We start from the raw sequence: 22,222 nt of genomic DNA, 5'->3' as shown, positions 1-22,222 counted from the left end.
CAAGTACCCCCCATGCAGGTGATCCCCCTGCACTGGTCCACCCCCAGGAACTGGATCCAAAAGCAATGGCCGTGTCCTGGCCACCTAGATGACAGATCCCTGGGGACTGGACAGGGAGACACCTGTCCAGTCCCACAGTCCCCAAGCTGCTGAACACCCATTTTGCAAATTCTTACACTTTGCCAGGGTTCATGGATCTGTATTATGGGTTTCAAACTTTTTGGGATCTGTAGACCCACGCAAAAAGTCTGAAAATTCATGGGAGAACTTAAACATTGCCAAATAAATTGTCCTTTAAAAATCCTCAGTCCCAAGGCAGCTGATCCTGGGAGACCACAAGAATGGAGACCTGACAAGAAGAAAGTCCAAAGATACACCCTTTACAACAGGTACTGGTGTGTGGCTATATGAGAGAAGTGTGCAGAAATGTGGAATCTTTAAAGGTAAGTGTATCACAGATTGAGGAGTGGGAGGGTTTTGTGTGGAAAGGAATAGATTTGGTTGTGAGTTTATATACAAATTGTTCCTGGAAGGAAAACAGGGAGGAATAGCTCTGGTTTGGAAAGTTGACAATGATTTGGAAATTGAGGAGGAGTTATAGTCAAGGATAAAGAGAGAGGCTTGATTATAGCAGTGACAGACGGATACTACCTGAAAAAGAGAGAGGGGGGAGTCACCTGGAAAGAGGAAGAAATGTCAGGAACACAGAAGGGAGAGAATATCATAAGGAAGGAAGAGCATGGCTGTAGCGAAGAATGTGGCGGTGACAGCTGGATGAACAATATTGATAAATAGGAGGCGTAGGTTGATACTAGAAGGGGAAGATGCAAGGGAGAGTGGAGGATACCATCTGGAAGAAGAAAAGACACAATTCTCAAAGAGAATATGGTTTCTGCTAGGTGGTTAAGGGGATGACAGAAAGTTGGAAGAGAGATGAGAGCGTGAAGACATGTGCCATTGATAGAGGCAATGAGTAGAAGGAAAAAGCAGCTACCAAGACAGAGGAGACAGGAAGATCCAGAAGAACCATGTTGAATCAAGAGAGAGTAAACAAGCCCTTCCTGACATCCTACCTGCCCGCATTTTTATTTTGTTAGTGTAATCTGATGAAGTGAGCTCTGCCTAAACTTCGACATGCTCTCATTGTGCTGTTTTTCGTTCCGCCTGATTTGCCAATGGCGGGCGCAACGTGGTGCCATATTGAGGCTGTAGCCTCGTTGCCCAGCAACTAAACAACATATCTATCTATGACATCCGCCAGCAGAGGAAGCGCCGGCGGCCTACTACGAAGGCCGAATCTAAGGCCCGGTTTGCCCCTGGAGCCCCCTCAGTCTGCCAGCAGTACCCCAGGGAGAGGGCAGGAGCCCTTTTTTCCCCCCACCAGGAGCAGCCAGCCAGCAGCCTGATGTGTGCCACGCAGCATCCAGCCTCTCTGTGTGGTCCACGTGCTTCCTTCCTGCACGCATCATCTTGATAAGGCACTTGCCCTTCCTGGCATCCTACCTGCCCGCATTTTTATTTTGTTAGTGTAATCTGATGAAGTGAGCTCTACCTAAGCTCTGACGTGCTCTCATTGTACTGCTTTTCGTTCCACCTGATTTGCCAATGGCGGGCGCAATGCAGCACCATATCAAGGCTGTAGCCTTGTTGCTCAGCAACTAAACAACGTATCTACCTATGACATCCGCCGGCATGCAGAAGCGAGGGAGGCCTACTACGAAGGCCGAAACTAAGGCCCTCTTTGCCCCCTGTTCGCCACAGAGCGCAAGGAGCTCCAACTTATAGCTTGTCTCCTCGTGGAGGAAAAAACCCTTGCTGACACTGAACTGACCTAATCCTGCTCATCATTCCTAAGTGGAGGTCTAGTATCCCACACAGCAACGCTGACGTGAGTAGGACACGGAACAAACTATCAAGTTTGCCAGTGCACACTATGTACTTGCCTATTCACTGTGTTCTACACTAAACTGACCCTAGAACTGTGAACAATACCTACCTCACCGCACATCCTTAACATGAGTAGTGCAAGGCACTGTGCCGAGCATTCTGTATACCACTGCCTATTGCATTTGATCTTGCCCATTAACTTTGCCACCTTGTGTTTATGCCTGCTCACACCAGCATATTGCATCTGAACTTGCCCATTAACTGTGCCACCTTGTATTTATGCTCGCTCACACCAGCCTATTGCATTTGAACTTGTCCATTAACTGTGCTACCTTGTGTTCATGCTCGCTCATGCCAGCATATTGCATTTGAACTTGGCCATTAACTGTGCCACCTTGTGTTTATGCTCGCTCACAACAGCATATTGCATTTGAACTCGCCCACTAACTGTGCCACCTTGTGTTTATCCTCGCTCACACCAGCATATTGAATTTTAACTTGCCCATTAACTGTGCCACCACTGTGTTTTATCCTACAACAGCATTGTGCCCATAACCTACTACACCAACCCACCATACTAACCAATACCATGCAACCATCCACCAACATGGCCACACACCAGCGTTTCATACCACTTTGCTCACAACCTATTCGCCCTACACCATTCCTCCCTGCTCTCACTACAGGTGAGCCCTACCCTGCCACCACCAAGGTCTCCTCACCTCAGCTATCAAGCACTGCCCTATCTAAGCCATCACAAGGATCTTAGGCCCACACGCTCCCACCACCTTTATACATAAGAAACCAAAGATTAGGATCCCGCTCTCTCAGGGCAGCCGCCACTACACCCAAATACTCAGCGAAAACCCCCCACGCACTCCTTCCCACAACTACCTCTATGACAAGTACTCAGGAACCGAGCACCTCACGCCCCCTGATCACTGTCAAACCCAAACCTAGTAACAACACTACTACGCAAATTCAACTTGCTCTCATCAATGCAAGGTCAATGCAAGCCCACGCTACAGAAATCCATGACCTGATCACTGACCTAGAGCTCGACGCACTAGCCATTACCGAAACTTGGCTACACGAAGCCTCCGGTCCAGCCATATGCCAGTCCCTACCCCCTGGTTACACAATCTTCCGCCAGGACAGACCCACACACAAAGGCGGAGGAGTCGCCCTTATTGTCAAAGAAACTCACAAGGACAGACAAATCAGGTCTGCCACCTCAGACAATTTTGATGCTCTCTCTGTAAAAATCTCCTTCTCTCCCACCAACACCATGACAATGCACCTAGTATCCCATCCTCCAGGCCCTTTATTGGACTTCCAAGCCAATCTCTTACACCTCATATGTAATAGCCTCAAATCTAACACCAGAGCCATTCTCCTAGAAGACTTCAACCTCGGCTTCAAGGATACAAAAGACAAACAAAGTAAAGCCATTGCGAAATCTCTCCTTGAACTAGAATTCATTAAAAAAAGTGGACTCCCCTAGCCACATCAAAGGACGCATACTAGATTGGTTAGCTGACCACAATTGTGGTGTTGACATCAGCTCCAACACCCCACGCCCATGGATAGACCACCATCTCATCCATTTGCACATTCCCTCAAGAATCGCGACCCAACAAACCCTACTAAGCAAACCGCCATAGCTAGGTTAAAAAACTGCTCACCAAAGACAGAATTCTCCCCATTTTGGAAGCATCAGCACTAGTACTACCACTCTCCAACAACCCCACAGAATTGGTCAATCTTTACAACACCATTCTCAAAGAAGCGGTTGACACCAATAGAGAAAAAAAGAGCTAAAAGCATCAAACGCTCCAATTCCTGGTATAATCAAGATCTTCTCGACTTAAAAGTACTCAAAAGGCAAGCCCTGAACAAATGGCAATCCTGCCCTTCTGCCTCCACACGTGACTCCTACCTCTCCATTGCCAAGCAATATAACTACTCCATCGCCACAGTAAAAGCCACCGCCTACAACATCAGAATTGACAAAGCTAAATCCCAATCCAAGGAACTGTTCGCCATTTTAAATGAGCTGGTCGTCCCCCCTTCATCCACACATCAAACCGTAAAGGATAAGAAATGCTGTAACGACATCCAACATGATATGTTGGTCAAAATTAACTTACTCCAAGAAAAAATTAAAGCCAATTTCAACAACCTGCCAATGGTTGCCCTCCCCATCACACACTGTCTCTGAACCAAATCCCCCTAACCTTCTTGACCCCAAGCCTCTGCCGCCTTTTACCTTCAGAAAAGTAACCATTCCTGAAGTCATATCAATAATGAAGCATATAAAACCATTGTTATGCAAAGGTGACATCTGTTCAGCAAGTATAATCAAAGACTGTGCTGTAGCACTAACTCCCTTCATTACAGCCTTTATTTATTTTTTTAAACTTTGGTTTTATTGGCAATTTTTCAGAAAAGGAAACAATGACAACACCGGGAGCAATATGAATATCACGTTTAACATCATCATCAAACCCCCGGGGTCAGTCCTCAGTGCCCCCTCCCCAACTCCGCTCCTCCCCCCAGATCAGTGTCCCATCGAAGAACCAAACGCAGGAGTTGTCATCAGTACTCATAGTTCGGTGCCTTGGAGCTGTGCTATGCGTTCACATAAATGCTGGCTTAGACGGATCCGCCGTCTCCCGGGCCGTGGATTACACCATTGTCCTTGAGTGGTACTCTCAGGGCTCCATCGCCCTCACACCCCAGGTTGTCTACATAATGTCAGTGAGCGTCCCACCCCCATGCCTGGTAAACCCCATACCAATTTGCCTGGAAGGCGCTCGATTCGTTATTTACCATGGCCGTCAGTTTGTCCATGAGGAACATGTTCTTAAGGTTTTTTAGCCAGTCTTCCTTAGAGGGGGTCTCCGGGCTCTTCCACCTTTGCGCTAGGGCCACTCTTCCTGCTCGCAACATAGTCTCCCACATTCTTGGGTACCTATATATTTCCACCTCCTCCGGTGGGAGGCCCAACAACATTGTCAATGGATTGTGTGGGAGTAGTTCCTCGGTGACCTCCGCCATCCACCCCCGTACCTTCTCCCAGAACCCCTGTACCTTAGGGCAGAACCACTACATGTGACCCCTCGTCCTCACTTGGCCACATCCTCTTGGGCATCTGGGGGACACCCCCGAGAACATCTTGGATAATTTCAATGGGTCTCAATGCCATCCCTGTAAGATCTTAAAGTTGTGCTCCATGTCCGATGTAAATAGGTTCCCATGGAATGCTATTTTAAATACCCTGGACCATGCGTCCTCAGAGAGAGCCTCTCCCGCCAAGTCATTCCAGAACCCACAAAACCCTCTCCTCCCTTCCAAGTTAACAGTGTTCAATATTTGGTACATTTTGGATACTACCCCCTTCCTTGTTGTGGCCGTGTCCAGTAACTTTTCAAAGGGGGTCAACTGTCTCTGCAGGTTCAGGCCTCAAGTCTGGTCACAAAGGATGCCCTTCAGGCGCAAATATTCAAAAACTGAAAGAGAACCCCGCACAAGCGTATCTCGCAGCTCCTCGTATTCGAGGAACTCGTCCTCCTTGAACAGTTGCCCCGCCCATTCCAACCCCCTATCCGACCAGGACTGGGCATTCCTGAATCCCCTGCTGCCTAGTTTGAGCGGGTGGCCCCAGAGCAAGGACATCGGGGAGGACCATGAAGTAAGGTGTGCGGTTGTGGGTCCTTCCTTCCAGATCGACCAAAGTATTCCCAGGGTTGGGTGAGTCTGCAGTCTGTTTGGGATGTGTTTACGTGGCAACCACAGAAGGTCACATACTTTCAGAGGGTGGGCATCCATGTCCTCCAGATAAGACAGATAGGTGCCCATCCCCTCCTTCATATGCTCCAACAGGACCCTTAGCTGGGCGGCCCGGTGGTAGAGAAGGAAGTCTGGCAGCCCGAAACCACCCTCCTCCCTAGGTAACGTTAGAATGGCCTTCCCTATCCTCGGGTTCTGCCCTTGCCATACAAACTCTCGGACTGCCTTCTGTAGGTCTCGAAACATCTGGTCGGGGACCCCCATTTGGAGTGCCATAAAAACAGATACAGCAGTCTCAGCAGGATGTTCATCTTCACCGCCGTCATGCGCCCATACCAGGATACAATCATACCTCCCCACCTCCTCAGATCCGATGTGATCTCCGCCATAATGGGCCCATAATTCGCCGAGGCCAATTTTGAGAGATCTCTCGTTAGGAGCACACCCAAGTACCTAATGGAGTCCCTCCCCACCACAATCCCCGCCCACCTATCCCGGTGGTCCAGCCCCGGGTCCTGGACCCTCATAGGGAGTAACACTGATTTAGATGCGTTTATTTTTAGCCTCGAGAATTGCCCAAAGGTCGTCATCAGGGACAGAGGGGGGGAGCGAGGAGCTGGGCTCTACCAGGTATGCTAGAATATCGTCAGCAAACAGGGAGAGCTTGAACTCCACCTCTCCTCTTTTAATCCCATTAATGCTGGGGTGGGCTCGGACAGGGGCTCCATCGTCAGGACATATATTAAAGGGGAGAGTGGGCATCCCTGCCGCGTCCCCCGCGTGAGAGGGAATGAGTCGGAAAGTTCTCCATTCACCTGTACTCTCGCCGTTGGAGCCCCGTATAGGTCGGAAAACCAGTTCCTGATGTGAGCCCCGAAGCCCATTCGACGGAGGAGGAGTTGCATGTACCTCCACTCTACCCTGTTAAAAGCTTTCTCAGAGTCCAGGGAAAGAAGACTTGCTTCGAGGTCTGATTCTTGGGCATGGTGGATTAGGTCTATCGTCTTCCTGATGTTATCAGAGCCTTGCCTGCCCCCTATGAACCCCACTTGATCCCCGTGAACCAGCTTGGGCATTATCCCCTCCATCCGTTTACCTATCACCTTGGCCAGAATCTTAACATCTATATTGAGAAGGGAAATCGGGCGATATGAGGAGCATTCGGTGGGGTCTTTGCCCTCTTTGGGCAGTACCACTATTATGGCCCTCATCATGGTATCCGGCAGAGAGCCCCCCTCTAACACCTCGTTAAACATCCTCACCAGATGTGGGGCTAGGATAACCCGAAACCTCTTATAGAAGTATACTGAGAAGCCGTCTTCCCCCGGGGACGTTCCCACCTTCATCCCACTGATCGCGTGCTCCACCTCCTCTTCCGTCACCCGGCCCTCTAGACCCTCCGCCATTTCGCCTGTCAAGGACGGGATCTGGATGGAGTCCAGGAAATCCTCAATCTGAGTGTCATCCCTGTCATATTCTGACGAGTATAACTTTTCATAGTAACGGCGAAAGGCCGCTCCAATGTTCGGGGTGTTGTGATCTAATGATCCCCGTTCATTCTTCACTGCCTTCACCGTTCTGTTCCTCTGAATCCCTCTAAGTTTCCAGGCCAGGATTTTGTCAGCTCTGTCCCCCTTCTCATAATACTTTTGTTTCACTAGTTGGAGGCTCCGCTCAGTCTTATGTAACAGGAGGTTTATAGTTTTCTAGGGAGGCAATCTGATCCCTTTCCAGGGGTACCTCCGGGAGGCCACCCGGCTGAAGTTGGGTTATCTTTTTACCTCAGGGACTTTTCCTGGGCCTCCCTCTCCCTCTTTTTCTGGGCTCCCATTCTAATGAGAACACCACGTAAGGTCACCTTAAAGGCATCCCACAGCACGTGTGTGCCCACCTGGCCATTTTCGTTCAACTCGAAATACTCCGAGATGGCGTCCTGCACTTCCTGTGCCAAAACTTCATCCTTCAACAGGGAGTCATTACATTTCCATCGCCCTCTGCTGCCACTCCGCCATCCCCCCACTATGGTTGTACGGACCAAGTCGTGGTCTGACCAAGGGACCGGGTCAACGCTGTGGCCAGAGACATGTGGAAGAAGGGCTTTGTCTGCCAGGATGTAGTCTATACGGGAATATGATGTGTGGATTGCTGAGTAGTATGTAAAAGAGGGGAGCCCCGTCCTGGGAATGGTGTCCACCAGGCCCAGCTCCGCGTTGACCCTCTGGAAGGTACGGGCCATGGTTTCATCTGCAGCCCTAGTGGGCTGGGGCCCCAAGCGTTTTCTATCCACGGTTGGGTCTAGGACCATATTAAAATCCACCCCCACCACCAACATCCCGTGAACAAACAATTTCAATCTGTCCTTCACTCCCTCCCAGAATTGCGCCTGGCCTTCATTGGGGCCGTACACAACTGCCAGAGTCAGAGGGGAGCCCCGCAAAGAGCCCCTTGCCAACAGATATCGGCCCTCTGGGTCCTTCGCCGTGGCCTCCACTTCAAAGCCAACATCTCTTGCTAGCAATATGGCTACCCCCTTTTCGGTTCCTTCCCACGAGCCCAGTGTGTTTCCTGAAGAAAGAGCAGATCAAGCTTTGCCCTCCTGAATTCCCTGCAGAATAAGGATCTCTTGGTTGGGGTGTTTAACCCCCGCACATTAAGGGAACCCACGCCCAGGGCAGGCAGATCCTCAGCCATTGTCTAGGATCAACATCTTACTGGATAGCTGACTCATGGCACTTTTCCTTTCCAGCTCCTTCTGTGTTATGTCCTGATCCCCCTTGCCCCCTCCCTCTGCCCCCCAGGTGGGCCTTAAACCTGTCCCCAACTGCCCCCTGGTCTCCTCTCCGAATTAAACAACCCCATCTACTCCTTCAACCCCTAGCCCCCACCCCGGCGTTCAGCCAAATAGTTCCACCATTGCTGGTAATTGGCCGGACCACCAGCCTACCGCCTCCGGCTGGGCTAATGTCAGAAATCACTCCTCCTTGAGCCCCCCCTTTCCCCAACGCTCCCCCCCCAAGCCCCTCTCCCCCAGGTAGCCGACATACTTGCTGTTCTGGGAGGCCCCTTACGTCCTTGGACCCCATGGTCCTGGAAGTCAGCTCGTCTTTGAGCCGGGCTGGACGTTGTGTTCATGAACTGAGTTCTTTGCCCGGTTTCCCCGTACCCGTGGGTTCTCTCCGCGGGGTCGGGTCCGACACATACTCTTGGATGGCTCCCCTTATGTCCTCCTCTGTAATCAGGGTCGACCGTTGACCCTCGTATTCGAACGTGAGGGAGGAGGGGTACCCCCATCTATAGCGCACCCCCTTCTCTTTTAGCATTTGTGTTAGAGGGAGGCACATTCTGCGTTTGGCCAGCGTGTATGAAGAGAGGTCCTGGAAATGGACACTTGTGCATTATTATAAGTTATCTCCCGTGTCTTCCTGGCCTCCTCCAGAACCTTCGCTTTCTTGGTGTAGTAATGAAAGTGGACCAGAATTGACCGGGGGCCCCCAGCTCTGGCCCCCGCTCTGTGGACCCGATCAAACGCTGGTTCGGTCGTCATCTCGTCCGAGAAAAGGAGGGTGATGATGTCCCTCACCACCCGGTTCAATTCTCTTTCCGTTTCTCCCTCCGACTCCGGAACCCCAAAGATCCTGAGGTTGTTCCTCCGTTCCCTATTTTTGAAATCGTCCATTTGCCTGCCCCTTTCCTTGTCTCTCTTTTCTAGAGCAGCTAGTCTCAGGGACATGTCCATCTCTTGGGTCGTTGCTGAGGACTGGTTGGTCTCTAGCTGCAACAGTCTGTCTTCTACCTTGTCCACCCTACGGTCCATGTTCTCCATTTTCTGGGCAATGTCCGCCTGCATGTCTCTGATCTCCTGCAGGACCGAGGTAAAGCCCTTTTCCATTGTAAGGGTGGGTGGGGGCGAGGTCTCGGGCTGGGTCATTCTGGTCGTCCGTTCCGGGCCGCTATTCTCCCTTCTGGCGTCCTGGTAACGGTACTCCTGGAGGGTGTGACTGCCTCTCTCCTTCAGGCAAAGCCGTTCCTTGGGGGGCTATCTTTGAGTGGGCACACGCCCCACCGGCCTCTGGTGGGGGCCTCACACTCTTTACACGCCCTTTTCCCACTGCTTGTGGTCATCTGTCCATGTGGTGGGGGGGTGGCGACGATGTGTGTCAAATTGTGATCAGATGAAGGACCAGGCTAGGCACGCAGGGAAGGGGGGCGCAGTGCCCACGGTGTGCTGATTAGATTCTATCAGCCATGTTTTCTTCAGAGTTCGTTTCCAGGCAGGCACTCACCTTGGAAAGGAGCCCAGGGGCCACCACCTGTGTGAAATCCGTGTTCAGGGTCCCCCCCCTTAGAGGTACTATTGCTCGGGGGTCTGGGGTCGTCTCACCCGTCAATTGGATCCAGGCGACCCTTTGTAAGTCCCCCGTAGTCGAGGGGGTCGTGCGGGCTCAAGTCTCCTCCCGCCTGGGCCACCTCGATCTCTGGGGCAGGCGCGGGTCCCGCTCACCTTCCTCACCAGCCTTGTCCCGCTGTTGTCTGCTCTCCACCGCTCTGATGGCCCTCGCCAGGGTCCGTTGGACGGGGCCTCGGCACCCCTATTGCCCGACTCCGTGTTCGGGAGCTCGGGTCAGGCGGGCTGCCTCTCCTTTGGTAGGTCCGGATCCGCGGCTTGAGTCGCCGCTGCCTGGGGCTTCTGCCCCGCGTTGGTTCCGTCCTCCTGTGCCGCGGGGCCCCGACGATGGAGTCCCCGCCGGTGCGCCGGCGTGCTCTGTAACTGGGGTGGGGTGGAGAAGTCAGGCGCGCTTGTAGGCCTCAACGGCTACCGCACAACACAATTCCCCACGCAGCTCTGGAGGCGGGCGGGGCCTCTTGTGGATCCTCTCGTTGGGACGCAAGGCCTCATTCTCGGGCACACAAGGGTCTTTCGGCGTCGCTCTTTCGCCCGGGGGGGTCCCTGGGATTCACCGCCACTGAGAACCGCAGATGTTCCGCGGGGAGGTCGCGGGGGGGGGCTCAATCCCTCAACACGGCCCAGTTTCGGCAGGAGCAGCGTCTTCAGGCAGCCATCGCCTGTGTGCCCCCTGGTGGCCTCCATTACAGCCTTTATTAATGCATTGTTCACCTCTGGCACGATACCCTCTTCCCTTAAAGAGCATTGGTCCGGACACTGCTATAAAAGCCCATATTGGACCCTGGCTCCCCAAACAACTATAGGCCTATCACCACTGTGCCATTCCTGTTCAGAATTCTTGACAATGCTGCATATTTGCAGATCCAGTCTTACCTGGAATTGCACAACATCCTGGGAAAGAGGCAATCTGGTTTTCATCCCCGGCATGGAACTGAGTCAGCCCTGCTCGACTTAAAGAATCAACTACTACAAAACATGGACAAGGGCAAATCTCCGCTTCTTCTGCTCCTCGACCTATCGGCGGCGTTCGACCTGGTTGACCACAAGATCTTAGGGAAACACCTCACAGACTCTGCACGCTTCTCCCATGAGGCCACCACCTGGATAACATATCTTCTTGGAGGGCCGAGTCATGAGAGTCTTCTCAGACCAGGCATCAGCCGCTCTATCCCCCATTGGGTGTGGTGTACCACAATGCTCATGCACCTCCCCTACGCTCTAAAACCTCTTCACCTTACCAAATGGCCTCTGTCTCAATGGGGACAAAGCAGAAATCTTACTGGTTGGCCCAAGGAGACCCTAAAAAAACTAGAGAGCAACTATTGCAACTTCAAAATAGAGAACACTTTAGTCACAGTCTCGGCTGCTGTAAAAACTCTGGGAGTCTTCCTGGACTCAACCTTGTCTATGGATAGATAAGTTAGCTATAGCTCCTCCTCAGCAGCACTTACAACTAAAATTATCAAGGCGGTAAAACCCCACCTCTCCGCCAAGAATTGTCTCAACATTGCTCTAGCTACCATAGTCACAAAATTGAACTACTGTAATGTTCTCCTACTTGGCACATCTGCCAAAAACATCAACAGATTACAAATTGCACAAAACAATGTGTCGTATTCTGGTATGCGTGTCACGTGTGGAATGTGGCTCTACTTCATAGGGCAACATTCCAGGCGGGTCAGTTGGAGCATTACTGAAGCCTTTGCCGGTGATTTATCTTTGGGGTCCAGAATGAAACCCATTTAACTTACCTGTGTATTGGAGTTCCTCACTGGCGTCGAGGTTTCTGGACCCCGTACCACGCGTGCGGAGGTCGGTGTTTCCACGCAGAACCCAGCTGCTCGGTGCTGCGTGTCCCCAACCTGGGAAGGTGTGCCAGCGATGGTTTAGTGGGCAGCCCTGTCGGGGTTGGAGGAAGGAGGAGTGCCGTGGAAGGCGAGAGAGTCCTCCCCAGTGGCCGACTGTGTGATCCTCTGCTGTCACCTGAGGGGCTGCACCGGAACAAGTGTATCCTGGGCAGGTGCATCTGTATGGCGGAAGAGCCGTTGTTTGGGGGCGTTGCCTCAGCCCGGAATTGGTCGGCTTGACCAGGAAGCCGGTGAACCCGACTGTGTTATCCGCTGCCGTCAGCTGAGGGGCTGCGCCGGAACAAGTGTATCCTGGGCAGCTGCATCTGTACGGCGGAAGAGCCGTTGTTTGGGGGTGTTGCCTCAGCCCGGGATTGGTTGGCTTGAAAGCCGGTGAACCCACCTCCAGCCAGGCGGGGGCATGTATGGGGAGAGTCGTAGCATACCCAGGGGATCAGGCAGCTAGTTCATTGGCTGCCGACCCCTGAGGAGAAGCACACCCTCCCATGGGCTGTCTGCGGAACCTGAAGGAAGTTTGTTTCAGAGGCCATCGGTGACACGAGTGTCGCGTCAGACCCCGCCTTCTCTTTATTGTGGAATTTTCCTTTCAATGCGCAAGTCCTCAACCATGGACGTATAAGGCCAGCAACAAATTAGGTACAATTTGGTTTGATATTTGGTGTACTGTGAGCAGTTGGGGTAAACAGTAGGGACACGCCCTTTATATTGAGAAAAGCGCAAAGGGGTGGCGTCTGTGGTGTACTGTGTGTTCAGGGTCCATTACACAGTGACCATTACCTTCCACCAGTACAGTGACTTTGTGGAGACCTTGGTACATTGTTAAATTGGCAGTTACCGCCCCGGAGCACCCACTGCTACCATGCTCCATACAGCTTCTAGACCTCCCCCTGCCTTTTTGCCATCTCTGGGGGAGTGTCATGATCCCTGCTTCCAAGGGGTCAGGACTTGCCCCACGACCTTGGAAGCAGGCCCATGACTCTGATCCCAGGAACCAGCCAGTCCCTATAGGGACCCTTCGGACCTTGTCCTGGCGCCAGTGGCGCCAGGCTCATGATGGTGACTGGTCCCGGCACAGGAAGTGCCGGGCTCATATTGGATAAGAGTGCTTGGTGGACCTACCTGTAGCAGACCATGCTGCTTACTTACCAGCTAACTGGTCTCCTGATCCTTCTCTGCCTGGAACTACTTTTTCTGTCTGGGTGGAGCAGGAGCCACTCCCTGGAAGCAGAACACAGGAACTCTTTTAGAAATCTGGAACTCTTTTCTTACCTGGGTGGGGCCGTGGAAGGAGACGCCTCAGCACTACAGAAGGCTATTTAAACCACACCCGATTGGTTTCACGTGCTTCACGTTATTCTGCATCTGCAGCAGGACGCTCACCGTGTCAGCTCCAGGAAACCTCCAGCTCCAGATCCTGTGAACACGAAATAACCTGCTGGAATCCAATCTGCAGTCTTCTTCAGTCTTCTGCAGCTCCTGCAAAACAAAGGCACAGGTTAGGTTAAGTAAAGGCAGTGAATCTACTTACCTAATCCAACGGCAGCATCCAAGGCGCCTTTTTCTGCCTTTCTCTTCCGGCATCCGACATCTGCAAAGAGAGAGAACATCAGTTAGTAATATTCAACTACAAGTTCTGCTTACCTGTGTTACGCCCGTTCCAACTCAGCTCGCGCTGCATTCCGGCACCTGCAAGGCAAGATACATCGGTTAGTAACGCTTAGTTACAAGACTGCTTACCTGTGTTATGCTCGCTTTCAATCTGTTCGCGCTGCACCTCAGCACCTGCAAAGACAAAAGAGACATTACGGAGCATTCTCCAGCGCTAGTGCAGTATTTCTACTTACGTGCCATTAGAAGGATAATCTTCATCGTCACAGCATCTGAAAAGGGAAAGACATAGACTTTTAAGACTTCTGAAAGAGAAGAAAACAAGGCAAAAGGAACTTTAATACTTACAAGGCACGCTCGTGCATTAACGGCGTCTTCGCTCTCAGCAAATCCTCTGCTATCAAGAGGCAGAGCTCGCATCCAGTGAAGCAACTGGATCCAGCGCCCCTGCATAAGACGCAGGATGGAGAGCCCGGCATTTACCTATATAAGGTAAGCGCAATATCAACCCAGTTCCACGGGGAAAGAAAGGGCGAGAGGGGCTAGGAACTTTCCGAACCTTCCAAACACTAATACCTTGGTTTACCCTTGCAGACATCTCTCTCTTCAGCTTAAACTGTCGGTGGGAAGGGGGCCCAGTCCGGGAGCAAAACGAACCCTGCGCCTAACACTGAAGACAGTATCCTCGCCAGATCAAGACCCGCGCCTCCGGGGGAACCAGGTGAGCGTTACAGAACGCGAAGCCTTACCACAAAATTCCCGCCCAGGCGCAATGGAAACTTCAGACACAGACCAGTTGGCCCAATTACTCGGGGAGTTGAGGGCGGAAGTACACGCTGCACGTCAGGAAACAAATGCCCTAAGGAGGGAGTTAGTGGTCTCCAAAGAGCGAACAGACGATTTGGCTAGACAATTGCTGCAAGCCCAAACTGGGCAAACTCCTCTACCAACCCCAAGTGGGGGCCACGCTCCTCCAGCTTCCTCGAATCCGGTACAAATCAATCTACCAGGAAATATACCTTTGGCTCGGCCCGAACGCTTTTCAGGTGATTCAAAAAGGTTTGCTGTGTTCTTCAATCAATGTCGCTTGCACTTTTTGTGCAGACCCGCCGTTTTTCCAACGGACCAGGCTAAAGTGGCCTTCGTGCTCTCTTATCTCAGTGGCAGTGCCGCAGATTGGTCTGTTCCTTTAGTGTCTCAAGATGACCCCATTCTCCATAACTTCCAGGACTTCCAAGCCAGTATGGAGAAACTGTTCGCAAGGCACTATCAGGGACAGGCCTTGGACAATGAACTTCTTTCACTACGACAGGGCAATCAAGATCTTCTGACTTATATTGCATCATTTAACAGACTAGTGGTGGAAACCGGATGGCCGGAGGATAAGAGGATCACACTGTTTTACAGAGGTCTGCGTGGGGAATTAAAAGACGTTCTGGCTCAAGTGGTAAATCCTCCACAAGACTGTTCCGAATATATCGATCTGGTAGTGCAATTGGATCATCGACTACAGAATCGGAAAGCCGATCGATCCAGATTTGAAACCCGACCTTTTTCAAGGCCGCAAAGTTCTATGAAAGGAACTGATTCCGTGGAACCCATGCAAATAGGGGGTGTAAAAGGACCTTTAACCCAAAAGGAGAGGGAAAGGAGGAGACAACTGCAATTATGCCTCTATTGCGGAAACTCAGGGCACTTTCTTCGAGATTGTCCAGTGAAGCCCAAGAAGAAGATAGTAGGGGCGTCTGATAAAGGTACTGAGAATTCTGAGCCGGGAAACGACCTCGCCCGGCAAGTGTAGAGGTCCGCTTGCCGAGCGATAAAACCAGTTCTTTGACCTCGCATTTCATCATGCCCATGGTCCTCGTGAGTCCTGAACAACCTAATCGTATGCATGCCATTAAAGCATACATTGATAGTGGCGCAATCGGGAATTACTTGGACTGTGAGCTGGCCGCCAGGATGAATCTATCTCTTTGTCCAAAGACGGTGAAAGACGTCATTACCACCGTGGATGGGACGGAAATAGCTTCCGGACCCGTAACTCACACCACCATGGAAGTAACGTTAGTAAGCCAAGATGGGCATCAAGAGAAGATCGTGTTTGATGTGATCAAGGCCCCTCAGTTTCAAGTCATCTTGGGAGTTCCTTGGTTGGAGAAACACAATCCTCAAATTGATTGGCGAGCAAAGACAATCCGGTTTCCAGAATGCGCTTCTACCTGCTACCCTCAGCTCTCCACCAAACTAGCTGCAACTGTTTCTGAGAGTCCGCAACTGCCTCCTGAATACCAGGAATTCCAAGATGTCTTTCGGAAAGACCAAGCTAATTCTTTGCCTCCCCACAGATCATACGACTGTCAGATAGACCTGATTCCCGGATCCACTCCTCCGTGTAATCGGATTTATGCCCTTACTGAACCTGAAAATCTCCACCTAAGGCAATATTTGGACCAGTACCTGGCTAACGGATTCATCCGTCCTTCGAAGTCCCCGGCCTCCTCAGCTCTGTTCTTCGTGCCAAAAAAGGAGGGAGACTTAAGAACGTGTATAGACTACCGTGCCCTGAACCAGATTACAATTAAGAACAGGTATCCATTGCCATTGATCCCAGAACTACTTGACCAAGTCAAAAACGCCTGCATATATACTAAGTTAGACCTCAGAGGAGCCTACCATTTGGTGCGAATAAAGGAGGGCGATGAATGGAAGACGGCCTTTCGTACCAAGTATGGACTGTTCGAGTATCAAGTGATGCCCTTCGGGTTGTGTAACGCACCGGCCGCATTCCAGTTCTTTATGAATGACGTGCTCCGTGAACTCATTGATGTGTGTGTAGTTGTATACATTGACGACATTCTGGTTTATTCGTCCTCTGAGGCAGAACACCGAAAACATGTAACCGCAGTACTGGAGAGGCTCCGCAAACACAAACTTTTTGCAAAATTAGAGAAGTGCGTCTTTCATGTTACTGAGGTCGAATTTCTGGGATTTATTTTGTCACCTAACGGAGTTCACATGGACTCGAGGAAAGTAGATGCAATAATCAAGTGGCCCTCACCATCATCTGTAAAAGGGGTTCAAAGTATGTTGGGCTTCGCCAACTTCTATCGCAGGTTTATTCCAGACTTTTCTCGGGTAGTCCAACCCATTACAGCTCTCCTCAGAAAAAACAAACGTTTTGAATGGTCTAACGAGGCAGAACAAGCCTTTCAGGAGCTAAAGACTAAATTTACCTCCGCCCCGATTTTAAAACATCCCCGCCCGGAACTACCTTACATCGTAGAGACCGATGCCTCCAGCCTTGCTATGGGAGCAGTGCTTTCACAAAGAGATCCAAAAACCAACCAGTTGCACCCCGTGGCGTTTTGGTCTCGCAAATTATCAGCCCCAGAAATCAATTACACCATTACCGATAAGGAACTGTTGGCTATTAAGTCCGCCTTTAAGGCCTGGCGGCATTATCTCTTAGGAGCCCGACACACAGTCACTGTCATTACTGACCATCGTAATCTACAGTATCTTAAATCAGCCAAAGCTCAATCCTCCAGACAACTTCGCTGGGCATTATTTTTTGCCGAATTTGATTTTATAATCACCTACCGACCAGGCAATAAGAATGGTAAAGCGGATGCCCTCTCTCGAATCGGAGTAGAGGAACACATGGTTAACCCCGAGCTTGTACCTATTATTCCTGAACAAAGAATCCTGGGTTTGATCATCATGCAATTCATTGAAGAAATTGAAACCCAGGTTAAACAACTTGTAACTCCAACGGACATACAAAAATGGCAACTTCGGGGGGAAGACTTCACAGTAAAGGACGACTTATTATACTTCAAGGAACGACTTTATCTACCCTGTACCAGCTTACAAACTCAAGTCATCTCTTGTTATCACGACTCCTTAATGGAAGGACACCCGGGTATGGCCAAGACCTCGGAAAAGGTCAAGCGTCACTTTTGGTGGCCATCTTGGAGAAAAGACATCAGAAACTTTGTCATGTCCTGTGGAGTGTGCGCCCAGAACAAGAGTCCTAAGGAAAAACCAGCAGGCCTCTTACAACCACTTGAAACTCCACCTCATCCCTGGCATACCCTTTCCATGGACTTTATCACCGACTTACCTCCCTGTTCCGGATACAATACAATCCTGGTGATCGTAGACTTATTTTCAAAAATGGCACATTTCATCCCACTAAAGGGGTTACCGTCAGCAGCAATCCTGGCTCGAGAATTTCTTGAAAACATCGTTCGGTTGCACGGCTTTCCTTCAGTTTTAATCTCAGACAGAGGAAGTCAATTCATCTCCCACTTCTGGCGGAGTTGCTGTCGGTTAGCTCAAATTGATGTGAGGCTTTCCACCAGTCACCACCCACAAACCGATGGTCAGACCGAAAGGACCAATCAGACTTTAGAACAGTACCTACGCTGCATGCTGCAACAGACAGGAGGAACTTGGAAGGACATCCTTTGGATAGCCGAGTACGCTTACAATAACTCAGTCCACTCTGGAACCGGAAAGACCCCGTTTTTTCTTTTGTATGGTAATCATCCTCGAACCTCTAACCTGGATCCACCTCAGGATCTTGGAACACCAGCAGTGGACCACCTACATTCAACCATCACCCAAGCCTTCAAGGAAGCTACTACCCACCTTCAAAGGGCCAAGGAACAATACAAGAAAGGAGCAGATCAACATCGAAAGGAAGCCCCTCAATACCAAATAGGAGATCAAGTCTGGTTATCCACCAAATATTTACCCCTAAAGGGACCACGCACCTTTAACCCAAGATACCTGGGACCCTACTCTGTTACTGCCATAATAAATCCAGTAGCGGTCAAGTTGGATTTACCCCCTCGCATGAAAATGCACCCAGTCTTCCATGTTTCACTACTAAAACCTGTTCAACCAGAAACCCGATTGACTAAATCTCCTGAACCTATCCTAGTTGACGGAGAACTTGAGTTTGAAATCAAAAATATCCTGGATTCCAAGATCTCCAAATCAAAACTACACTACCTAATTGACTGGAAAGGCTACGGCCCCCAAGAAAGATCTTGGGAACCTGCAGAACATGTACACGCTCCCCGACTAATCAGGAAATTTCATCGGACATTTCCTAACAAACCAAGACCTCCGGAGAAGTCAACCTTGGGAGGGGCCTTGAGGGGGGGTGCTGTCATGATCCCTGCTTCCAAGGGGTCAGGACTTGCCCCACGACCTTGGAAGCAGGCCCATGACTCTGATCCCAGGAACCAGCCAGTCCCTATAGGGACCCTCTGGACCTTGTCCTGGCGCCAGTGGCGCCAGGCTCATGATGGTGACTGGTCCCGGCACAGGAAGCGCCGGGCTCATATTGGATAAGAGTGCTTGGTGGACCTACCTGTAGCAGACCATGCTGCTTACTTACCAGCTAACTGGTCTCCTGATCCTTCTCTGCCTGGAACTACTTTTTCTGTCTGGGTGGAGCAGGAGCCACTCCCTGGAAGCAGAACACAGGAACTCTTTTAGAAATCTGGAACTCTTTTCTTACCTGGGTGGGGCCGTGGAAGGAGACGCCTAAGCACTACAGAAGGCTATTTAAACCACACCCGATTAGTTTCACGTGCTTCGCGTTATTCTGCATCTGCAGCAGGACGCTCACCGTGTCAGCTCCAGGAAACCTCCAGCTCCAGATCCTGTGAACACGAAATAACCTGCTGGAATCCAATCTGCAGTCTTCTTCAGTCTTCTGCAGCTCCTGCAAAACAAAGGCACAGGTTAGGTTAAGTAAAGGCAGTGAATCTACTTACCTAATCCAACGGCAGCATCCAAGGCGCCTTTTTCTGCCTTTCTCTTCCGGCATCCGACATCTGCAAAGAGAGAGAACATCGGTTAGTAATATTCAACTACAAGTTCTGCTTACCTGTGTTACGCCCGTTCCAACTCAGCTCGCGCTGCATTCCGGCACCTGCAAGGCAAGATACATCGGTTAGTAACGCTTAGTTACAAGACTGCTTACCTGTGTTATGCTCGCTTTCAATCTGTTCGCGCTGCACCTCAGCACCTGCAAAGACAAAAGAGACATTACGGAGCATTCTCCAGCGCTAGTGCAGTCTTTCTACTTACGTGCCATTAGAAGGATAATCTTCATCGTCACAGCATCTGAAAAGGGAAAGACATAGACTTTTAAGACTTCTGAAAGAGAAGAAAACAAGGCAAAAGGAACTTTAATACTTACAAGGCACGCTCGTGCATTAACGGCGTCTTCGCTCTCAGCAAATCCTCTGCTATCAAGAGGCAGAGCTCGCATCCAGTGAAGCAACTGGATCCAGCGCCCCTGCATAAGACGCAGGATGGAGAGCCCGGCATTTACCTATATAAGGTAAGCGCAATATCAACCCAGTTCCACGGGGAAAGAAAGGGCGAGAGGGGCTAGGAACTTTCCGAACCTTCCAAACACTAATACCTTGGTTTACCCTTGCAGACATCTCTCTCTTCAGCTTAAACTGTCGGTGGGAAGGGGGCCCAGTCCGGGAGCAAAACGAACCCTGCGCCTAACACTGAAGACAGTATCCTCGCCAGATCAAGACCCGCGCCTCCGGGGGAACCAGGTGAGCGTTACAGGGAGCCAGCATCTCCATGGGATCAATGGATAGATGCTTTCAAGGTGTATTTAAGGCCGGCTGGTGGGACAAGTTTCACTGATGATGAGAAAGAGGCTGCGCTTCTGAATTGCATTGGCACGGAGGATCTGTGGATATGTCGCCATTTGCTAGGGGAGGATGTGTACATTCCTGGCAGTGGGGAAGGCGACAGAGTAATAAGTGCATATGAAACTCCCTTAAAAAAGTTGGAAGGACGATTCAGGAGAAGGATCAATGTGGTCTTGGAACGCTATCAGTTCTTTTCGAGAGCACAAGGAATGGCAGAGTCTATTGACTCCTATGTTACGGCTTTACGAACCTTGATGGCGACATGCAATTTCTCTGGGGTTCTGGATGAATATATAAGAGACCAGATCATGATGAAAACCAGTAACCAGAAAATTAGAAAGAGACTTTGGCTTAAGAGTGATCCACCATTGGACAAGGTGGTGGAAATTGCCAGGGCCATCGAGGGGTCCAAAGCCAGTGTACAAATTGTCACAGAGAAGGATAGTCATGAAAATACTGTCCAAGCCATTCTACCACAGTATAGGAGGAGCAATGCTGATATAAGAAAGAGATCAGAGAAAGTGGACAATCAGAATTGGAGGGTGCCCAAAGGAAGAGAACCTTGCAAGAAATGTGGTTGGTTTAGCCATCAGACAGGCTCAAAAGATTGTCCGGCTGTCAGTATTGAATGCAGGCATTGTAAAGGCAAGGGACACTATGCACGCATGTGTAGGATTAATAGTGAGGAAATTCAAGACACAGTAAGTTAAATGGGTTTTATTCTAGACCCCAAAGATAAAACACCGGCAAGTGATGCTCCAACTGACCCGCCTGGAATGTTGCCCTATGAAGTAGAGCTACATTCCACTTACATACCTTAAGCAGAACCCATGCCAAGACGCAGGACTTTACCAGGGTGTGTTCACTAGATACACCTTATGCTGTAACCCTTTGCTTGGTCCTACACCTTGTGGACTATGCTATTGCACTTCTGTATGTATGTATTCATTGCTATCTACTGTTTTTTACTGTTAACTCTCAATTCATGTACAAGCGCCATGATACCTCTGGGTCTGGGCACTATACAAATGTAATAAATAAATAAAATAAATAAATAGACGAGCACACACCCACGCACCCAGAAAATTAAAAAAACACACTATAACATTCCTACTCATTTACCCACCAGTCACCCACTCATACACCTTCTCTAACATCCACTCTCATTGCATTATCTAGTCAGACACCCACCCACCCAGAACATTCAAAAACACACTATCACATTAATACTTGTTGACCCACCAGTCAGTCACTCAAACACCTTCTCTTACATCCACTCTCATTGCATTCTCTATGCAGGCAGCCTCCCACACACAAAATATTCAAATGTACCCTATGACATTCCTACTCATCACCCACCAGTCACTCACTCATACACCTTCTCTTACATCCACTCTCACTGCATTATCTACACATTCACACACCAATCCATCCACCCCGCAGATTACAATGCACTATCACATTCCTACTCATTCACCCACCAGTCTGTCACTCGTACACCTTCTCTAACATTCACTCTCACTGCATTATCTACACAGGTACAAACCCACCCACCTAGAACATTAAAACACACACTATGACATTCCTGCTGGTTCACCCACCCTCACTCACTCACATACCTTCTCTCGCACCCATTCTCACTGCATTTTCCACTCCAGATGACTTCATATCTCAGAGATGAGACGTAACGTTAACTGGATATCAGTTAACCAAAGAATCAAACTTAAAACTCTGTCACTCACCTTCAAATGACTAAACAATTTAGCACCCAAGTACTTGTGCGACAAGTTCATACGAAAATCCTCGGCTCGACCTGCTAGAACCTCACAATCCAACTGCCGTATCATCCCTAGGTCTAAGCTCCAAAAGGCAGGAGGCAGTAGTTTCCAGCTTTTAGCAGCCAAAATGTGCAACTCTCTACCTGCTACCATCAGAGTCAAACCCTCCTTCTACATATTCAGAAA

Source organism: Ambystoma mexicanum, chromosome 5p (genome assembly GCF_040938575.1).
Source record: "Ambystoma mexicanum isolate Mex_15411 chromosome 5p, UKY_AmexF1_1, whole genome shotgun sequence".
In the NCBI taxonomy this organism is placed as follows: Eukaryota; Metazoa; Chordata; class Amphibia; order Caudata; family Ambystomatidae; genus Ambystoma; species Ambystoma mexicanum.
The sequence above is the reverse complement of the archived record's forward strand: the minus strand, read 5'-3'. Positions refer to the sequence as shown.